This window comes from Caretta caretta, chromosome 9, assembly GCF_965140235.1.
Source record: "Caretta caretta isolate rCarCar2 chromosome 9, rCarCar1.hap1, whole genome shotgun sequence".
Taxonomy (NCBI): Eukaryota; Metazoa; Chordata; order Testudines; family Cheloniidae; genus Caretta; species Caretta caretta.
The window spans coordinates 71,531,155-71,552,763 of NC_134214.1; positions in this window are offsets into that span (position 1 = coordinate 71,531,155).

The following is a 21,609-nucleotide window of genomic DNA, read 5'->3' on the forward strand; positions in this document are numbered from 1 at the left end:
CAAGGCTTTGTTTTGCTGAAGGGGAAGAGCCCTTCATTCTATATTTTTCCCGCTCTTATTAAAGAGGATTTTTTTCTGATTTAGCTACACCTGGAATAGCTTTAAGAATTTGTGGTTATCAGTAATGACCTGAAGAAAATCCCCATTTTATATTTTTGGCAGAGGTTTATGGATTGTACTGTTTTGATGTTTCTTACAAACCAGAAACTTTGGGCATGATTTTCCATTAGCATCAAAGGAGTTACGCTGAAATAAACTCAGTAGGCTAGAGTGAAAAATCAGGACGATGGAGGTGGTTTTTAAAGGCACAAACATCAGTTAGGTACCTAATGCCCATTGAAAGTGACTTCCTCCTCTTTTCCATTAGCTTTTCTTTTTTAGCAGTATCATGTTAGATAGACTGAGCAGTAAATAAGTGAGGGACAATCAGTGAAAGTTATGAATGGGTAGAGTCCTGCAATTCCACAGATATCCGCTTTATGCGGATATCTGCGGACCATTTTTGTGGATCGGATGTGGATACAAATTTTGTATCCACACAAGGATCTATGAATTGGCATGGAGACTGAAATCTCCAGGTCACAGTTCGGTTGAAAGGAACTGAGGAAGGCTGCAATACCATTACCTATGTTATCGAGGTTCGTTGACTTTATTACTATGTTTTTATAGCAATCAATATAGCATTCATGTCTAGCTTTCATGAGTCCACTTTAGAGCAGTTCTAAACTTTCCATTCTGAACAGTATGTGAGATGAATAGGGTTATAAGCTCTGCTGTCCCTAAGTATGTGAGTAACATGCATCTCTCTGTCTCATTTTTTATCAGATCCAGATGGTGAACAGTGTCTGTAATTTCCTATTCCCCAGTCAAAGCTGTGACTTGACAGAGAAAGATATTGGCCACGTTTGAATCTGGAGAAGATGATAGAGGTGGTGACAGTGGGTTGGAGGAAGAATACTGAGGGATTTTTTTTCTAGGTAATTGAAGGGGGTTTGCTCACCCTTTGTCCAAGCAATTTGCAGTTTAAGGTATCTTAGGAGCCTCCTCTGCCCCTGGAATCACTGGTGGTCATAGTGGCTAAGATTCCTTTTCCCTTCCTCACCTACATCTGCTAAGCATTTCATAGAATCATAGAAATGTAGAGCTGGAAAAGACCTCAAGAGGTCATCTGATCCATCACCCCAAGCTGAGAAAGGAACAAGTATACCTAGACCATCCCTGACAGATGTTTGTCTAATCTGTTCTTGAAAACTTCCAATGATGGGAATTCCACAACCTCCAATGGAAGCATATTCCAGTCCTTAAAGATAAATATTAGGAAAAACTTTCTAACCTAAATATCTCTTGCTAGAGAGTAAGATAATTACTACTTGCTTACCTTTAGTGGATTTGGAGAACAATTGAGCACCATCCTCTTTCTAAAAGCCCCTAACATATCTGAAGCCTTAACAGGTCTCCCCTCGGTCTTCTTTTCTCAAGACTAAACATGCCTAGTTTGTTTTTTTTAAACTTTTGCTCATAGGTCACATTTCTTAAACTCTCTCCAGTTTGTACACATCTTTCCCAGAGTGTGGTGCCCAGAATTGGACACAATACTTCAGTTGAGGCCTCACCAGTGCTGAGTAGAGTGGAAGAATTACCTCCCATTTACATGAACACTCCTGGTAATACAGTCCAGAATAATATTTGCCTTTTTTGCAACTGCATCACATTGTTAGCTCATATTCAGTTTGTGATCCATTAATCCCCAGATCCTTTTCAGCAGTATTACCTCCTAGCCAGCTATTTCCCATCTTTTAGTTGTGCATTTGAGTTGTTCTTTCTAAGTGAAGTACTTTTCACTTTTCTTTATTGAATTTTTTCTTGTTGATTTCAGTCCAGTTTTCCAATTTGTCAAGTTACTTTTGAATTTTCATCCTGTCTTCCAAAGAGTTTGCAATGTCATTCCCATCTCAATGTCATTCACAAATTTTATAAGTATCGTCTACAGTTCATTATCCAAATCATTAATGAAAATATTGAATAGTATTGGAACCAGGACAGAGCTCTGCAGGACCCCACTACATTTGTCCTTTCAGTTTGACAGTGAATCATTGATAACTATTCTTTTAGTACAGTCCTTTAACCAGTTATCCACCTATCTTATGGTAACTGCATCTAGATCATATTTCCCTAGTTTGCTTATGAGAATCTTATGTTAAAGCCTTATCAAAATTACAATAGATTATGTCTACTTCTCCGCCCCCCATTCACTAGGCCATAACCACGTCAAAGAAGGAAATTAGGTTGGCTTAGCATGATTTGTTCTTGACAAATCCATGTTGTCTATTACTTATTACCCTATTATCCTGTAGGTGCTTACAAATTGATTGTTTAATTATTTGTTCCATTACCTTTCCAAGTTTCAAAGTTCTTGTGACTGGTCTATAAATTCCCATGTGCTGCTGTCTTTGTTCCGCCTTTTAAAGATATGTATTATAGTTACACATCTCCAGTCCTGTGGGACCTCACGTATCCTCCATGAGTTATCAAAGATAATTACTAATGGTTCCAAAACTGCTTCATCTAGTTCCTTAATTATACTAGGGTTAATTTAATCAGGCCCTGCCTACTTGATTAACTCTAATTTATCTAAATGTTATTTAACCTGTTATTTCCCTATTCTGGCTTGTGTTTTTCCCCCCTCATTGCTAATATTAATGGTGTTAAGTATTACCTCAAGGGGAATAAGGCAACACTTCAGAAAGGAAAACTTTAGAAATGGTAAAGGGGAGATAAAAGGAAAGCCCCTTTTCTCAGAAGGTGCAGACTCGACTCCTTCCTGTATCTGTCATCAGTGGATTTAGCTTACAATAAGGGTGTCCCTCCCTCCTTGTGTAACGTAAATAAAATAAAGAGAAGATAAAGTGACATGATGCAAACAAAAGTAAGTGTATTCAGGGTAAAGGTACAGAAAACTGGGAGAAATTGTGGGGGGAGAGGGAGAAGAAACACAAACCTAACCAATACAATGAAACAGTGGCTTTAGGAGCTTGAAGCTCAGACCCACAAAACCTCCCTTGGTGTTCAGAAAAATAATAAATGAAACACCAATACAGAAACCTCTCCTACTATATTCAGGCACAGTGCATGCTATGCACAGATGCGAGGCCCAGGACCTTCAACTCTTTGGCTGATTGGGAGCCTTCGAGGAGGACCACTGGGGAGTCCTGCAAATGGTGGACTTTGTCGCAGGTGGGGAGACCCTCTGGGATGATGGACATCAGGAAAGCTGCAGGATTCCCTCACAGGTAAGATGGTTTCACTGTGGCGGGAATGATGAAGATGACAGGCCTCTCCTTCCTCTGTTTTGCTTCGGGATAGACTATGTTCTTCTCGCTAGCTCTGGAACATTGGGAAGACCTGACCATGCACGCGCTGCCGCTGGAATGGACAGCCCCGCGCAGATGCTGAGCCGGATCTTATATAATCTTTAGGGCTGGAAAAGTTCTGATGAAATAGAGTGTTGGGGGTTGGTTTTGGCAGGAAAAACTGGTTCTGTTTGGTTTGAGACAGGGACTCCAGTGTCTAAGTTGTAAACAAATTCTCTTACAAAGATGGAGTCCAAGGGTCACAGATGATATACTCCATATTGGATTTCATTAGAGCCAGTGATTTACATAACCTTTATCTTATATACATTATTAAACCAACTAATTAAACACATTTAAACAACACCAACACAACATTTTTTTTTTCTAACATAAGCATCTGGTCACAATTAACTTTTCTTAATGAAGGCTGGAGCAAAATAGGCATTAAATACCTCAGCCTTCTTGAGGTCATGCATTATTAGTCATCTTGCCTTCTAAGTAGTGGATCTACGCTGTTCTTCATCTTTTGCTTGCTCCTAATGATTTTTTCTAGAACCTTTTCTTATTGCCTTTTATGTCTCTCACTAGGTGTAACTCATTTTGTGCCTTAGCCTTTCTGATTTTGTACCTATATACTTGTGCTATTCTTTTATATTCATCAATTGCTATTTGTCTATGTTTCTACTATATGTAGATTCTGCTTTTGATGTTCAGGTCATTGAAGAGCTCCAGATGGAGCCATATTGGCCTCTTACTAGCCTTTCTATCTTTCCTATGCTTTGGGATAGTTTACTGCTAAATCTTTTTCTTTCTGTTCCAGACTTTGCTACAATATTCCTTTCCATTGGGAGTTCTAGAGTAGATTGTTACTTTGCACTGTATTTGGGAATACACATGCAGACCACTCAGAAGCTACAGCTGGATAGGTGAAATCCTATCCTCACTCAAGTTAATAGGAGTTTTGCTATTGTCTTAAATGGGGACAGGATTTCAGCCCAGTTATCTAATGACATTTCTGTTTCTGTATTCCTTTGTCGGCTCAATTCAAAGTACTGATTTATTAAAGTCAGTTGGGAATCTCAAGCCAGCGGTTACTACTTATATTTAAAATTTGACTAAGGATGGTAATGTTTCCACAGCTAGTGGCTCCTCAGTTTTGGAATTTGTTTTCCTATTTTCCTAATAAAGCTAACCCAATGACATTTAGGGCACAGAATTTTGTACACTTTTGTACTGGTGGAGAATTGATGTTCTGTGGGGCATGTGACCTTCATTTTTCTTTTGTTTCTTTTTGAACATATAAACACGGTAGGATTTTTTAAATTTTTATATGAATCCTCAGGTTATAACAGGGCACATTTTATCATTCAATAATAATAATAATTATTATTAACAATATTTAATATTAATAAATGCTATATTAATCAAATTGTTCTTTTTAGGGAAACAAAATGCATGGAATCAGTATTTAAATAGACATGAAACTAGCTATATTGTTTATATTCATGTTACTGTCAGCGTTGAGTGTTTGTCTGATAAAGTCAGCAGAGTAGTGTCTGTTTATGCATATGGCAATATCTTTGAACAAATCTAGATAGTTTCAAAACTGGCATACTGTAAGATTGACAAGTGTCAAATCCTAATGCACATTAGACTAGCAGTAGACATATGACATATTCTGTTCATTCCACATCACAAATTTTTCTGTATGCTTCACTTATTAGTAAAGAGTCAGATACATTTTGAGGTTTACACAGAAATGTTTAAAATGGATGGATATATTTAATTTGTCTAGTTTCTTTTTTTCTCCACACTTTGAGTAGCTATGAACCATCTGCTAAGGGGAAAGGACTAGTGAACACAAAATATGTCCTAACTCAGGAAGGCACCTGAGCTCATGCTTAAGTCCATCAACAGGACAATACTTAAGCATGTGCTTCTGTACCATTGACTTCAATTATAATAAATAAATAGTTGTTATTTTAGTTTCTGTAAATAACAGAAAAAAGTTATTTAATCACATTTAATTACATAATAGCACAGCTGAGCACAAGTCAGAGTGAAATATTTAACATTTTAAAAAATCTGATTCGAGATAAATCTTAATCAAAATTCCAGACTCAAACACCCTCCAGCTTTGGGGTTTTAGAAATCTAGCCCCAGCTCTGTATCTGAACTTGGTTGTGTAGGCTCTAATTACTACTGTATTCTATTTAATTCCCAAGCACACTGGATTTATTTTTTAAAAAGTAAAATAAAAAAAAGCTTTGGTGCCAAATCTAACTCTTGTTCAGGCATGACATTTTACCAGTTAATAGTGTCTTCAATTGGGTGCAGCTATCTGTAACTTCATTAGATATTTCATATGCTTAAGAAAGGAGAGAAATAGGTTGTTAGGCCTAGTTCTTCTCTCACTGACACCAATTCCCATCACGGGAGTTACTCCTGCCTTTTTTCCACTGTGTAATGAAAATCAGACTCTCAACCTTTATTTTAAAGAATAAACTATAATCTGCTAAATCGATTTTCTGTAAACCCGCCTTCCACTGAATACCACATACCACACTACAGTAAAGGGATTCAATCTTCATTAATCCATTAAAGTGGAAACATGAACAAAATGAGGATGGCTCATATTATTTAACAGGAGTTGGAGTGATTTGGGCTCATAAGAGAAACATCATCATCTAGTTCTTCTTTTTTTTCTTTTTTTTTTTTTTTTGAACATTTTAAAGTAGTTTGGGATACTTTGGGCTTGGGTTAAACAGATTTATTGTGATTCCTACTTGGTTCTAACTCACTGAAGATGATGTCAGACGTTGGGTAATGCAAAATCCCGCCAAGTTAAAAATGGTTCTTCAGAGTTTCTGCTAGACAGAGGTGTTTAGGTGAAGTTCAGACTTGGATCAGGCACCTTTGATAAAGTGCTGCTTAGTTACTTAGAATCATAGAAGGTTAGGGTTGGAAGGGACCTCAGGAGGTCATCTAGTCCAACCCCCTGTTTGAAGCAGGACCAATCCCCAATTTTTGCCCCAGATCCCTAAATGGCCCCCTCAAGGATTGAACTCACAATCCTGGGTTTAGCAGGCCAATGCTCAAACCACTGAGCTATCCCTCCCCCATACGATGTGTTAAAATTGGTTATAGCTACATAGCTATAGAAAGGTGGTTTAGAAGATATTGAGCTGGTTACGACTAGTATAATTTCAAAAGTTTAACTCAGTATGTCCTGGTTGTGTGTGTGTGTGTGTATATGTGTGTTTTAACCCATTCTTACCATACTTGCATATATCTTATTGAACTACTCTTTAGGGGCCTGATGCAATATTCATTGCTTTCAGTGGGGGTTTTTCTACTTCAACGAATGTTGGATTGGTCTCTAAATCAAGAAAAAGAGAAAATGTATAGTTCCTTTAAATAGCAGACATAGTAATGTGGTAAAATTATGACTTTTTTATTAGAGGTGTGAGAAATCTTTGAAATAAAATGTAAATATCCTCAAAAATAAATTATTTGGGGATTTTGGAATTTTTACAGAAAATGTTTCTAAATTCAGCCCATTTTTGAACAAAAAATAATACATTTTCAGTGAAAATGGGTTAGTTTTCAATCAAGGCAGGTAAATTGCCAAATAAAACTTATCTCTGTGGGGTTTTTTTTAAGTGAAGATAGATTTTCATACTGAAAATGTGAAACAGATTTTTTTCTCAAAATGGTGAATAAAGCTATGTTTTGTAAGGTTTTGTGTGTGTGTGTATTGCTGGAAGTACAAAGTCATATCGGGACTTATGATGAAAATTTTTGTGAATTTTTTTATACAATATTTTTTATTAGCATACGTGAAGCTTTAAAAAATAATCCAATTTATTTCTGACTGTAAAGTAAATGTCTTTCCCTTACATGCTCACTTAGGTAAGATATAAAATGATAACGCTGGTTTCACAAGTAAAACAAAACAAACAGAAGAAAACCACTCCGAATTTTATTAATTCAAATAGAGTTTGAATAGCGTTTGTTGGATAAATACTTGGCTGCAGATTGAATGTTTGTTTCTTTATGGATTATGATTTACTTCATCTAGTCATACAACTCAAATTAAATTTTGTGATACTGTCATCTGTATTCACAATGCAAGAAGGCTTGCAAGTCAAAGGATCAGACCACAATACGTTGTACTGGGGCTTATAAATAAACCACTTAACACAAGCACACTTGCAAGAACACATTCATATGTACATTTAAAGATTTCCCCAAGGTTATCTCTGTTTACAGCCATCAGGCAATAATGTATGGTGTTTATTGTAAAATTAAATTAAAGATGATAAATTTGGAATAAAATAATTATATGGCAAATCCATTATGATGTTACATAACAATAATCAATTATACTATAGCCCAGAGGTGGGCAAACTATGGCCCAAGGGCCGCATCTGGCCCTTCAGATATTTTAATCTGGCCCTCGATCTCCCGCTGCAGAGCGGAGTCCAGGGCTTGCCCCACTCCACGTGGCTCCCAGAAGCAGCAGCATATCCCCCTTCCTGCTCCTACGCATAGGGGCAGCCAGGAGGCTCCTCATGCTGCCTTCACCTCAAGCGCCGCCCCTGCAGCTCCCATTTGCCGGGAACCATGGCCAATGGGAGCTACAGGGGTGGTGCCTGCGGACGGGGCAGCATGCAGAGCCGCCCGGCAGTGCTTCCACGTAGGAATCGGAGTGGGGACATGCCGCTGCTTCTGGGAGCTGCTTGAGATAAGCTCCCCCCCAGAGGCTGCACCACTGACCCCCCCCCCTCCTGTGCCCCACCCACTGTACCACCCGGTCCCCCTCCCACCCTCCGGACCCCTGGTCCCAGCCAAGAGCACCCTCCTGCACCCCCAACTCCTCATCCTCAGCCCCATCTCCTTGCTCCAGCCTGGAGCCCCCTCCTGCATCCTGAACTCCTCATTTCTGGACCCACCCCAGAGCCCACATCCCCAGCTGGAGCCCTCACCCCCTCCCACACTCCAGCCCCCAATTTTGTGAGCATTCATAGCCCGCCATACAATGTCCATACCCAGATGTTGGCCTCGGGCCAAAACGTTTGCCCACCCCTGCTATAGCTTAATAAAAGTCATAAAACATTGAACACTGGGACGACTTGACAATCCCTCATGTTTTACTTTCTGTGTAAAATAGACATCAAATGGCATACATACAACATGTAAACTAACTGAAGATCTATATATAAAACATTTGTACCCATATTACCAGTGTTTGGAAGCATTATATCCTACAGTTTTCTGTAATCAGTTTAAATCTTACTTTCTCTGTCCTCTCACAGTGTTCCTTATTCATGCATCTTGTAGTGCTTCATTTGATTATTTATTTGACTATGGACTTTTGATTTCAATACTAGGTATCTCTATCTGAAAGGGGGAAAAAAAAAACAATCTGGACCAAATTCAGAAATGAAGCGAAGAAGTGCCACGAAGTGTAAGGTGGCTTTATACTGACTTAAACTACTTCACACATTGGGGCAATGGTGCAAAGCAGACGGAACACTGCCTAGGATTGTGGCCAGGGTGAGTAGATCTATAAACGCTACATTGTCCCTAACTTTAACATGGCTGAGCAGAGTAGAAAGGTATTAAAAAGTCTCCACTGTCATGCAAATGTCTGCATTATAGATGCCCAAATGACAGCAGGGTTTGTGTTCCTGATAATATGCTGATTCACCCTAATCCTATAAGCAGTTGGGCAAGAGCAGGGACTTAAGAGAGCTGTTTACTAGCCAGAGGATCTGGCCAGATGTTGGGGCAAACACTCAGCATCCCCAAAAGGGGTGATGTGTCTTACATCCTAAGCAAGGATGGCAAGGACCAAATTGTGACTCTGATTCAGAGTGCCTTTCCAGTGCTTCTCCTGTGAGTGGGACAATTTGGGGAATCTGTCTGTACACAAAAAGAAAAGGAGTACTTGTGGCACCTTAGAGACTAACCAATTTATTTGAGCATGAGCTTTCGTGAGCCACAGCTCACTTCATGGCTCACGTGGCTCACGAAAGCTCATGCTCAAATAAATTGGTTAGTCTCTAAGGTGCCACAAGTACTCCTTTTCTTTTTGCGAATACAGACTAACACGGCTGTTCCTCTGAAACCTGTCTGTACACATCCTGTGATCTTACATACTCTCTGTATGAATCTTTTTCAAACAGCAAACTCCATTTTGAATATGCAACTGGTTTGCCTTCTTTGTTGTCATCTTCTGGGCTGGAAGTCAATGACTTAGTGGTGCAGAGTTTAAAAAAAAAGAATGTTGTTACATTTGGATGTTCTTCTTTTCAAATGGAAACACTTAAGACAAAAGGTTGTCTCCTACCCAGGAGAACTGGTTTTCCAGAGATTGCCTGGCAAATAAGTCACCTGGTAGGGGTCTGTGATCACCTGAAGAGGCAGATTAAGGAATCAACTGACAAAGTGGGGTGGAGGTTATAAAAGAGAGGGTTCCCCAGCTTCCGGGAAGGGAGAGGGAGACACTTAGACCACACCATCCCAGAAGTTCCATGTACTGGATGAGAAGTCTCGTGTTGGAGAGCAAGGGGCAGAGGAAAGATCCTGAATTTCTTGGAGGAGTCTGGCCTATGCCCGTAGAAGTCTCCAGAGAGGTGAAGCATAGGTATGTTTATTATTTTGTATAGATCTGTATATTTCTTGTGCTACTAAGTAAAGAGTAATGGTATTTTAGCATCCTGTGCAAACTCTGTCTGTGTGCATTTGCCTAGAGACTGCAACCCAGGTACTCTGCACAACTTCAATAAGCTAAGGGCATGTGTGATTCAGCATTTGGATACCTCACAGCAGTCTAGCAAGGATCCAGCAGGGGCAGCTAAAGCAGATCTGTGAAAGTGAGGCATAGCTGAGTGCTGCCCCAGATATGGGGCTAAGCTTAAAGGCTTCACCAAGCCCTATTTTTTTTTTTTGTTGTTTTTTGTAGAAGAAGGTCTTTGCATCCCCTCCAAAATATAAGCTAATATTGAAAGCAAAGGGGATGTATCATATTTATCTCTGGTGTAATTCCACTAATGTCAGAGATCTAGTATTTGATCTGACTAGCTTCCAGTGATTTGTACTAGGCCCAAAGAGAAATTCTATACTAATTCTTCTTTCCTTGGGCTTTTTAAAGCAGAAGGGAATAATAACACTCCTATCTCCTGCTGAGACAATATGAAGTACATGATTGAAGTCAATCTGCCTAGCAGGAGAAATCTGTAGCCTTTAGGATGCTCTCTCATCTAGGGCTCATTGGTTCTCCAAAGGTCTAATTCAGATATTCTGTCCAACTAGTACAAAGGTACCAGCAAGCATTTAAGTTCTGCGGTTAAATCTCTCTGGTTTCAGGAAGAATTGCCAATAGAGGTCAGATGATATAGTTAAACCACTGAGAGTCCAAAATGAATCATACTTGTCTTGTGGGTTTAGATAATGAAGCAGCCTTAACCATCCAGCCATACACACTACTTCTGGTAGCTCCTAGAGAAAGCAAGGTTAATGCCATTTGAATAATTGAACGGGTGTGGTAGATTTATTGTAGGTGGCTATTTTTGCTAAATAGTTAAGGATTAGGCAATTCAATCATACAAGCAAATGTCCATTCTGATCTGACCCACAAAATGAAGTCCTGATAAATTTTATCACGTTTCTGTTATTGCTTTCTTCCACCTGAAAGCAATACATCACAGTGTGTTTTAAAAAGCCAACCTTACTGAATGGGTCCATGATAGCAGACATGGAGTCAGCTGAGAATTGGCTGTTATTTCATTGTTAACCCTGCAGGAATATCACATTGCCCAGCTTCCTTACAACAGCTGAGAAGTCTGTGGAGGATAGAGTGGAACCATGTTGTATAAGCCAAAGGGGAAGTACAAACAGACATCTGCCTGGTTTGTCATTCGTGGTCATCATTTGGACATTCTGAGGTATTAGGAAGGGTAGGAAGAGTTACAAAATCTGTGGACCTTCCAGGATATTGAAAAATTCTATGCTTCTGCATTATAGCACAGGAAACTGTAATAATACAGAGTGTGGAGCAGCTGCTATTTGTCATATAAGGATGTGGCTATAGAGAACAAAGATTATCCACAAAATTGGTAAGTGGAATTCCAGACTGCAGGGGGCAGAATAGACTGACAGGCTGCAGCTTACAGCAGTTCTTGTTGCTCTGTCACAGAGCTTGTAATTAACAATAACATGGTGTTTTTATGTGCTATAATTGAATAGGGTCCAGTCCTGCAAACATTACTGGACATTATGCTGACTGTAATGGATAGTAAATATTTGCAAAAAGAAAAGGAGTACTTGTGGCACCTTAGAGACTAACCAATTTATTTGAGCATAAGCTTTCGTGAGCTACAGCTCACTTCATCGGATGCATACTGTGGAAAGTGTAGAAGATCTTTTATACACACAAAGCATGAAAAAATACCTCCCCCCACCCCACTCTCCTGATGGCAATAGCTTATCTAAAGTGATCACTCTCCTTACAATGTGTATGATAATCAAGTTGGGCCATTTCCAGCACCAATCCAGGTTTTCTCACACCCCCCCCCACACACACACAAACCCACTCTCCTGCTGGTAATAGCTTATCTAAAGTGACCACTCTCCTTACAATGTGTACATTAATCAAGGTGGACCATTTCCAGCACAAATCCAGGGTTTAACAAGAACGTCTGGGGGGGGGGGGGTAGGAAAAAACAAGGGGAAATAGGTTACCTTCCTGAAGGATGACACAACACTCTCACAAATCCTGGGAGACAGGCCAGTCTTTGCCTACAGACAGCCCCCCAACCTGAAGCAAATACTCACCAGCAACCACATACCACACAAAAGAACCACGAACCCAGGAACCTATCCTTGCAACAAAGCCCGTTGCCAACTGTGCCCACATATCTATTCAGGGGACACCATCACAGGGCCTAATAACATCAGCCACACTATCAGAGGCTCGTTCACCTGCACATCCACCAATGTGATATATGCCATCATGTGCCAGCAATGCCCCTCTGCCATGTACATTGGTCAAACTGGACAGTCTCTACGTAAAAGAATAAATGGACACAAATCAGATGTCAAGAATTATAACATTCATAAACCAGTCGGAGAACACTTCAGTCTCTCTGGTCACGCGATTACAGACATGAAAGTTGCAATTCTTCAACAAAAAAACTTCAAATCCAGACTCCAGCGAGAAACTGTTGAATTGGAATTCATTTGCAAATTGGTTACAATTAACATAGGCTTGAATAGAGACTGGGAGTGGCTAAGTCATTATGCAAGGTAACCTATTTCCCCTTGTTTTTTCCTAACCCCCCCCCGACTTTCTTGTTAAACCCTGGATTTGTGCTGGAAATGGCCCACCTTGATTATCATACACATTGTAAGGAGAGTGGTCACTTTAGATAAGCTATTACCAGCAGGAGAGTGGGTTTGTGTGTGTGTGGGGGGGGGGGGGGTGAGAAAACCTGGATTTGTGCTGGAAATGGCCCAACTTGATTATCATACACATTGTAAGGAGAAAGAAAAGGAGTACTTGTGGCACCTTAGAGACTAACCAATTTATTTGAGCATGAGCTTTCGTGAGCTACAGCTCACTTCATCAGATGTTTACCGTGGAAACTGCAGCAGACTTTATATACACACAGAGAATATGAAACAATACCTCCTCCCACCCCACTGTCCTGGACAGTGTAGCTCACGAAAGCTCATGCTCAAATAAATTGGTTAGTCTCTAAGGTGCCACAAGTACTCCTTTTCTTTTTGCGAATACAGACTAACACGGCTGTTCCTCTGAAACCTGTCATTGTAAGGAGAGTGATCACTTTAGATAAGCTATTGCCATCAGGAGAGAGGGGTGGGGGGAGGTATTTTTTCATGCTTTGTATGTATAAAAGATCTTCTACACTTTCCACAGTATGCATCCGATGAAGTGAGCTGTAGCTCACGAAAGCTTATGCTCAAATAAATTGATTAGTCTCTAAGGTGCCACAAGTACTCCTTTTCTTTTTGCGAATACAGACTAACACGGCTGTTACTCTGAAACCAGTAAATATTTGGAGGCTCAGACCCATGCTTCACTCTTTGTTTGTAAGAGATGGAAAACAGATGCCTCTTCAAAGACTTGCAGAAGTGGTTCTACCTTATTGGAGACCCTAAGCAGGAATATTTTTGGTCCCCCTTCTTATCCCTCACCCACCTCCTAAAAATAATACTTGCATTATTTCCACAAACCAAAAAATATACAAGCACAACATATACTAATACACTTGTTAAAAACCTCCTGTTAAATAAGATGATGACAGGTATTTTGTGGGTAATACTACTTGGAGCCCCACTGAGCTGCTTGGGGCACCCAATTATTATATAGTCTGCTTATGCCTAATGTCCCCACTTGACCCACCAGAAACATCATGAGAGCAGGGGATCTTTCTCCCATGACAAGAACATAGCTGCAGGAAGGCCTGAGTGGGCCAAGGCCCACCCAGTTAGCACCGAGAACCACCTAAATCTGGTAAGAGGGCAGTTGTCAGTGATATGTGACATTGTTTTTGGCCAAAGATGCATGTGGGATGCTTTTGTTGGCCCCAGCCACACACTGACATATTTGAAATCAATTCAGAAGGCAAATAAAAGCTGGGTACACATATGGTTAGGTCAGTTATGTACTGAATATTTCACTCTGACAATGTAACTCACTGTTCTGAGTAGAGCTGCTTGGGAAGTAGAATTTCCTTTTTGAAGGAAATTCTGACATTTCAAAATTTGTTTTTTGTTCTGAGTTGCAACAAAAATGTTCCAGATTAATAAAATCAAAATGTTTCATTTTGATTTAGACTTTTAAAATAAAATTAAATACATTTTGAAGCAAAAGAGTCATTTTGAAATGAAAAATTGAATTGCTCCATTCTGATAAGATCGAAGAGGAACATTTCAGCCTTATCAGAATGCTTCATTTGGATTTTTTTTCCAAACAAATTTTCAGTGAAATCAACACATCACCATAGAATGTTTCAGTTTTGACAAATCAGTATTTTCTGACAGAAAAACTTTCCATTAGAAAACTTTCAACCAGTTCTAGTTCTGAGTTCCCTTGTGAGTCTGATCCACAGAGAATGCCTGTCTTCTACAGCTCTTTGCTAAGTTCTGAAATATAGTCCTTTAGCTATCACTCTAGGAGACACTCATGCTTTCAGTTCTGGAGCACTAGGTACAATGTCCACCAGATTAAATTTATTCACTTTGACCTGGTTCCCACAGTTTGATTACGTACACTACCACCACATTGTTGTCTGAGAGAATATGCAATCAGGGTAATGTGCAGTCCTATTAGTGTCCTCTGACTTGTTTATACTGAGTGGAAGAACCTCTGATAGGCACCCTTTCCCATTCAGTTTGTGCTGTTCTAAGGAAGTGAGCCAGCCTGCCTTTAGGGGGTTGGTGTCCATTATTTCTGGTGGAGGTATATTTAGGAGGAAGACAGGTGCCAACAGGAGGAAGTTTCACATCCAACTCATTAAGTCTATCCAGGCTGCCTGAGACAGAGTTTTGATTCCAAAATGGATGTTTTTTCTGCTTAATTTAGCAGCCACTCTTGTAATCCTCTGTAATCCAGAGTAGACAGGGAAAACTGGAAACAGAGCTCTGTAACCAGTAGCCTCCTAACTAACTACTTTGGGCAATGACCCGGCATTAATCCATGACACACATTTGCAATGAATTTTCTCTTGGACTAGAAAGTATCTGTGGTTACAGCAGCAGAATTTATCATGAACCTCAGAAACTCTAGGGTGGGAAAATGTGCTAAAAGTGATATTTCTCTGTTTACAAAAGCCCTTTTTATTTTCAACAAGTGTATATAGATTATATACAGAATGTGTGGCATTAGCAACAGTTCTTCTGATTCTGTGTCAATCAAGAATCAAGGAGCTTGGCTTGTTTAGCCTAACTGAAAGAAGGTTGAGGGGAGATATGCTTGCTCTCTATAAATATATCAGAGGGATAAATACGGAGAGGGAGAGGAATTATTTAAGCTCAGTACCAATGTGGACATAAGAACAAATGGATATAAACTGGTCATTGGGAAGTTCAGACTTGAAATTAGACAAAGGTTTCTAACCATCAGAGAAGTGAAGTTTTGGAATAGCCTTCCAAGTGAAGCAGTGGGGGCAAAAGATCTATCTGGCTTTAAGATTAAACTCAATAAGTTTATGGAGGAGATGGTATGATGAGATAACATGATTTTGGTAATTAATTGATCTTTAAATTATTTAATTGATCTTTAAATGTTGATGAATTTAAATTAATTAATTGATCTTTAAATATTCATGGTAAATAGGCCTAATGGCCTGTGATGGAATGTTAGATGGGGTGGGATCTGAGTTACCCAGGAAAGAATTTTCTGTAGTATCTGGCTGGTGAATCTTGCCCATATGCTCAGGGTTTAGCTGATCGCCATATTTGGGGTCGGGAAGGAATTTTCCTCCAGGGCAGATTGGAAGAGGCCCTGGAGGTTTTTCACCTTCCTCTGTAGCATGGGTCACGGGTCACTTGCTGGAGGATTCTCTGCTCCTTGAAGTCTTTAAACCACGATTTGAGGACTTCAATAGTTCAGATATAGGTGAGAGGTTTTTCGCAGGAGTGGGTGGGTGAGATTCTGTGGCCTGCATTGTGCAGAAGGTCGGACTACGTGATCATAGTGGTTACTTCTGACCTTAGTATCTATGAATCGATAAGATATCATCTAAACACATTAGCATTTGTACCCCTAAAAGCCTTACAAATTGAACAACTGGTTTAATCATTATGAAAAAGATTAAGACTGTGCAAATTGGATGTTCATATTTCCCTATCGGTAAGATTCATATAATTTGTTTTGGCCATTCTTTTCACTCTGTGTTTGCACAACTGACATTTTGATTTTTTATGAGATTTCCTCAGACAGAACTTTATTTATTTGGAAGTGCTGTCCTAAAACTGAATGAGCATGGGATTTGAACTCCTCTCTTACCACAAGTTGTATGACTTCCAACTCAAGGCTGAAGCACACTGCAGGTGGGGTGGGGTGGGCTGCACAGGCTCTTTCTGTCCTGTAGATAAACAGTGACCTGAAGAGATGTGGAATTCCAGGGAACTTAACTTTGGGTTTTACACTTCAGGGGTGCAATTCAGACCAGTAAGGAGCAATGTTCCCTCTAATTTTTTCCATGCATGTGTGGAATGAATTTTGTTGTGTGCACCAGTATCGGGGTAATGTGTGGATGTGCGCCACCAGCAGAAAGAAAAAAAACCTAGATAATATATATTTTTTAAAAGTTACCATAGGGATAATTACTTCAGCCAGGACAGGTCAGGTATTTTAGAATTCACTACTCAGAGAATTTAAATTAAGCAGAACACAGAACTAAAATTATGAAATGCATAGACCATCAACCTAAAATAACAGCACTTTGAAAGAATAAAATTACAGATAATATATGTGGATTGCAGGAAGTACCAAGAAGAAACAACAACACTAGAATGTGTTGGGAGGAGAATGTGTCAGATTGTGGGTGTGGGTGTGTGTGACAGACCATGTGTGTGGGTGTGTGAGACAGACAGAATACGTGTGTGTGTGTGTGAGAGAGAGAGAGAGACACACACACACTGGGTGTGTGAGTGAGAGAGAGACACAGAGACAGTGTGTGTGTGTACGCGCGCTGGCTGCTGGGGAAGTCTATGAGAGACTGTGTGCTGTCTGTTTAAGGCACTCACACGAGAAAGCTCAGACGGAAGCAGCTGCCAGCAGCTCTCTCTCACTCCTGAGCCCTGTCCCCCCTCCTCTGCTCTGCAAAGGTGGGGTACATGGGCAGGGTGGAGGTGGGGGAAGGAGGACACCCTGCCATCAGCACACCTCCCACCCCCGTTCTGCACAGCAAGCAGGAGGGTCACAGGAGCAGCTGGCCAGGGGCTCCAAGGCAAAGGGTAGGAGCAAAGCAGCTGCATGCCAGCAGGAGGAGGGGCAGCTGAACACATGCTGCCTTGTGCGGCTCTGCTAATCAAGTGTACGGCACTTGATTCACTCCTGGGTGGCCACATGACTGCGCAGCTTAGAGGGAACACAAGTAAGGGGTTATGTCATCATTTGTCTTGTGACCCTGGGTGCCTTAAAATGCCTTGCTTGTAGCTCCCAGTCTGGGATGTTCATAGCCAGCCTACAAGCATGCAGGTCATACCCAGAGCATCTGCATGCTAAATAGCCCTGGTTCAGCAGCTCTAACACCATCCGCCTGTCCACAGCCCCACTCTGGCTTTGGCGAGCCTTGGTTATGACCAGCAAGTTGACCCAACACACTCCCAGTCCCAGTTTCCCCCAAAACTGTGGGCCCTAAAGTATCTCACCATCACCTGGACAACTCAGAGAAATAATAAGGTTTGTTGCTCCTTTAAAGAGAGAAAAGGCCATTACAGCTTATTAACTTAACTGGATAAATACACTGTTCCCTTCAAACTCTGGTTTATAGTAAAACTAAAACAAATTTATTAACAAAATATACATAAGATTAAGTGAGTTCAAGTATAAGGAATGAAGATTAAAGAGTTAGAAGTAAAACAAAACAAAATATCCTTTCTACTGACTTAGACTTAACTTAACAAGCTATAGTCTTTGTTCAAAGTAGATTTCTTACCAATCTCTCTTCTTTTTACCCATGGCTGACTTTCTCTCAGTCAGGACCTTCCCCAGAAGCAGAAGTAGTTGTTTTCCCTTGTCTTCCTAGGTAAAAGATCTTTTCAGTGAATGCATATTCCAGTTAAATGCTTTCTAGAAAAAATAATATAACTATCCAAAAAAAAAAAAGGGGGTATATAGGCACCTGGCTAGTCACTAATCAATCAGCTGAGTACCTTTAAAAATGTGTAGGGTACAGTTAACTCAAATTGTCCCAATAAATTTAATGCATGACAAACCTTTCTTTCCTAGGGAATTAGACTGCTATAATTCCTATTTTTTTTTCCTGAATGTTTTAGCCTCTGTTTTGTAGGCTTTATATAAAGATGAATTTCTAATTCAAAACTGTTTGTATGTTCAAAGCATCAAACTGAAATGCAAAGATGCAGCATAGTTATAGATACAGTGAATAAAGAGTATTATAGGTGATGTTAGTGTTACTTAGAAAGAACCTTTGATCATTATATGCATAGTAATCAAAGGTTGTTTCAAAGCATCACAAACATATATAATACTCTTCTATCATTATGGCTAATTAGAAGCTGAAGAAAATTATTAGTGTATAGTTCTTATCCAAAGTAGTATTAATGTACCACAAAATACACATTTATCATGGATACAAATTATATGAAATATTTAACAGTGTATTTCATTGTTCATTTATAATAGTAACAACATTTAATTTTAACTGTGTGTATTTTTGTGTGTGTATATACAGTCATGCAGAAACAATATAAAATAATATACTTTAAAAATCCTAGTCTTGCATACTAAATATCATTAATTGTACTAATGGCTGGCTGTCTTGGGAAAGTGTACTGATAATTCTGGTAGTGAGCCAAAATCAGCAGGGCCTGACGTTGTCCGCTATCCTAGATCCCTTCCAGTGAGCAGCTGGGCTCTGAGACAGTGACAATGCCAGTGACAGAGGAGCTCTTCTTGGCTATGAACAGAGGTCAAACATCCCGGCTAATTCTATTTGCTCTGCTAGTGGCCTTCAACATCATGAATCCCAGGTTAGTAGAGCATCTCTGTGATGCTCTAATAACCTTGGTGGAGTTAGATGGTTTCAGTAGACTCGCCTCTCTTCTTTTGTCATCTATGGAGCTGAGATCAGCTAAGGTGCTTGAGCTGGAGCTCCCTTGATACACATGAAAACTGGAGCTCCTGGCAGATTTTTCAGCATGAGGGCTCCATGATTATGAAGTGCATGCCTACTCTTAGTCTTTCAGAACCCAGATTTGTTAATATTCCCATCACTGTACAAAATCCATCTCTTTTTCCAATCTTTTGGGGAAGGAGTAGGCAGATATTTGAAGAAGAGAGAACTTTATTTTCTTATTCTCATTATGGGTCCAGTAATGGCTCTCTCTCACTCATATTGGTAAGCACTTACTCAAAGTAGTCCCAGTGATGTTACCAATAAAAAATGATTCCATAATCTGGGCCTCTACTTGCTGCTGGTCTTTATATTGTCTGTCTTAATTTATTTGATAGGCATTTATATAGAGAATTTAATCTAACTAAATATGTTAATAGTATCCAAGAAAATTATCAATTAACCATTCACTTATCAAACTGTCATTATTCATCCTTTAATTATTTTACTTAGAAAACTGCCCTAGATAAATGCGTTTTTATTTTTAGATATTTTAAACTTGGTAATATTTCACTCTGATCATTCTTTATTATTATGGTATCTAACTATTAAATAGCTCAAAAATAAACTAACATCTCATGGAAAGTTTGAAAAAATGTTTCAAAGAAAAATTGAAGTGTCTATATTTATAGTTTTGTTTTTCTTTGCAACTAAAGGTTCCTTAGGGATTCATCTGCCCTTGCTGCCTACTTCTCATTTGCAATCATAATCCAGGGTGATAATATTATCTACATAGCAAGTAACAGTGGTGGTGCAAGCAGAAAATTACAACTCTAAATGAGGCAAAATTCATATATATCCTGATAAATAATTCTCTTGTTTCATGCAAATTTTCCTAGCAATAAAAACCAATAGAGAAATAGGAAAAAAAAATAGCAGAATTGTCTCTGAATATTTCAGAAAGGCTGAAAAGGCAGCAGTCAGGTCCAGATCCAGTTTAAATTTAGGCTAAGGATCAGCTCTGAGGCTGAATGAAATCAAGTTTTAGTCTTGTACAGGGTGATGCTGAAATTTTGGAAGTTCTCATGAAATTCTGGCCTAAAATGTTTACTGTGAAGAACTTCCCCAGGAAGGAGAAGGATTACCTCTGGACTGCAACTGTGTCAGCATGAAATGCTATATTTTGATGCTAATGACAAAATGTGATAATCCTTCAGGCATAATCTGTCTGAGAGGTGAGTCTCTCTTCTGTATAATTCTGTGGGGTTTAAAACCATTCTGAATCATTCAGCTTGAAACTGTACAAGACTTGTCATACAAGCAATTGTTTGCCAAAGGACATTGTTTCACCTGAGACACAGGAGATGTTTTTACATGAAGTTGCATAGTAAAGGTGTTTCCTTTAAGAAGCAATTTTTTAAATCATGGTGAATCTTTAATAATAATTATATTGAATGTACTCAGCTACTGTGCTTCATGTGCATTAGCAAAACTGACATGACTAAAAGCATGCTTGAAACAATAGTTAATCTACCTTCAGGTACATATTTTGGGCAGCCACAGACAATTTGGGTACTCACAGAGACTGTTCCATAGTTAGGAAACTTTTATTGCTGTTGCTAGCACATAAGAGGACAAAGTTTAACACTGCAACATTACACAAACCCCAGGGCCCCTAACACTTTTGTCAAGTTGCTAATAAAATAGATAGAGCAGTTGCCAATGCAATAGATCAAAGGTTTAAACATTTAATCTTTTAGCTGCTCTGCTTCTTAGGATCTGCAGTCAAAGGATAATACCATTTGACTTTGCATTGAATGGTGGATTCCTTAATATTGAATGTCAGGACATGTACTTTTAAGATTAGGTGAGAGTAATATTTAGGAATAGAATGAGGATGTGTTTAATGTATGTAGGTCTGATTAATTTATCTTAGGGAGGAGAGGCAACATATGACTCTGCTTCTATCTCTGCAGTATGTGAACCTGATGTTAAAAGTTGTTCAAATAAATGGATTAATTTTGCAAGTGTGAGGAAAAACAAACCTAAAGGGGACCCACTTTGTTCTCACACCCATGGAATTCCATTGATTTAAGTGGAGTTACTGCTGATTTACACCAGTGAAATAAGAAATTAAGAGTGCCTCTGAATATACACACATTCTTTTTCTTTTTATTATATAGAAAACAAGTACATTCCATGTTTATTGTTCAGTTAATCTGAAATATATCATGGCAAAACATAGTCTTTAGTTTTAAAGTGATAGTAAAGAAAGAACTGACTACGGATATATATGTAACATAATTTACACCCACACAAACACATTTAACCCCGTTGTTGAAATATTTTAATTCATGAGGGTGGAGTGTGTATACATGCATGCAGAGGAGTAAGGAGGAGTAAGACTGTAGGGAGTGTGT